At 47.4% G+C, this 1253-nt stretch overlaps 1 pseudogene; it reads right to left on the bottom strand.

Annotated features, from left to right (window-relative positions):
- Positions 1 to 233: 233 nt before the first annotated feature.
- LOC112616896 lies at positions 234 to 860 on the bottom strand (annotated as a pseudogene).
- Positions 861 to 1253: the final 393 nt, after the last annotated feature.

Raw genomic sequence — 1253 nt, 5'->3', positions numbered from 1 at the left:
TGGAGTGCAGTGGCGCGATCTTAGCTCACTGCAAGCTCTGCCTCCCGGGTTCACGCCATTCTCCTGCCTCAGCCTCCCAAGTAGCTGGGACTACAGGCGCCCGCCACCTCGCCCGGCTAATTTTTTTGTATTTTTTTTTAGTAGAGACGGGGTTTCACCGTGTTAGCCAGGATGGTCTCGATCTCCTGACCTCGTGATCCACCCGTCTGGGCCTCCCAAAGTGCTGGGATTACAGGCTTGAGCCACCGCGCCCGGCCGAGAGGGACAGCTATAATACTGGAGGCTGACTTCTGCTCTGGCATTGGGATATAGCTTCCCTTCTCCAGGAAGGGCCCAATATTTGAGGAACCAGCTTGAGCCATCAGGTGCTCAGGAGTTTGAATGATTTTTAGAGACCCAAATGTGGTGATGGTCTGGTGCAGAGCAGTTGTGTCAGCTTCAAAGAGCAGGACAGTTGAATCTTTAGGCTTAAGGGTCAAACAGCCCAGTCTCTTCAGTCATGCAGAGACTGAATTGGCTGGGTCTTTGTTTTGGGTACACTCCAGTTGATGAGTAAGACAATTGAACTGGCCCAATAAGCAGTAGAGCTGCTGAGCCTGCTGTTGAAGTGTCTCCTTTTTAAGCTGATAGATGAGGTCCACCTGTTCATATAGCCACACCTCACGACTTCTAAGACATTCCAGGCAACAGCTTATGCAACTGTGAATCCGAGCTTTGACCGCTCACAAGTTATCTTTAATTTGCTGTTCAGCCTGGAGAACTCCACCAATAGCAAGCTCCAAGTCCCTCCATGCATCACTACACCTCAAAACGGGTTCTCGATTACTGGAGCTGCCACTCTGGTCTTAGAAGGTATTCATTCTGCTCACTGCTCCAGGTCTGGGTGCCTCTCCGGATGATCCGAGGAGACCTTGGGTAGTCTGAGACACAGACCACACAAACCTAGGGCCCAAAGCAATTTTTTGTATTTTCAGTAGGGATGGGGTTTTGCCACGTTGGCCGGGCTAGTCTCGAACTCCTGGCTTCAAGTGATCTGCTGGCCTCGGCCTCCCAAAGTGCTGGGATTACAGGCATGAGCCACTGCTCCCGGACTAAATTTTTTTTGTTTGTTTGTAACCATTAGATTCATTTTTATATTTATTAAGCAATAAGGAAACAAACAGTAAGAGTTGGGGGAGATAACCTAAAATGGTTTTCTTTAGGAATAATTTTTTTTTATTTATTTTTTATTTTATTATTTTATTTTTTTTTTT

This window comes from Theropithecus gelada, unplaced genomic scaffold, assembly GCF_003255815.1.
Source record: "Theropithecus gelada isolate Dixy unplaced genomic scaffold, Tgel_1.0 HiC_scaffold_12680, whole genome shotgun sequence".
NCBI classification, from domain to species: domain Eukaryota; kingdom Metazoa; phylum Chordata; class Mammalia; order Primates; family Cercopithecidae; genus Theropithecus; species Theropithecus gelada.
Note: the sequence above shows the minus strand (reverse complement) of the source record. Positions and strands in the feature narration are given on the sequence as shown.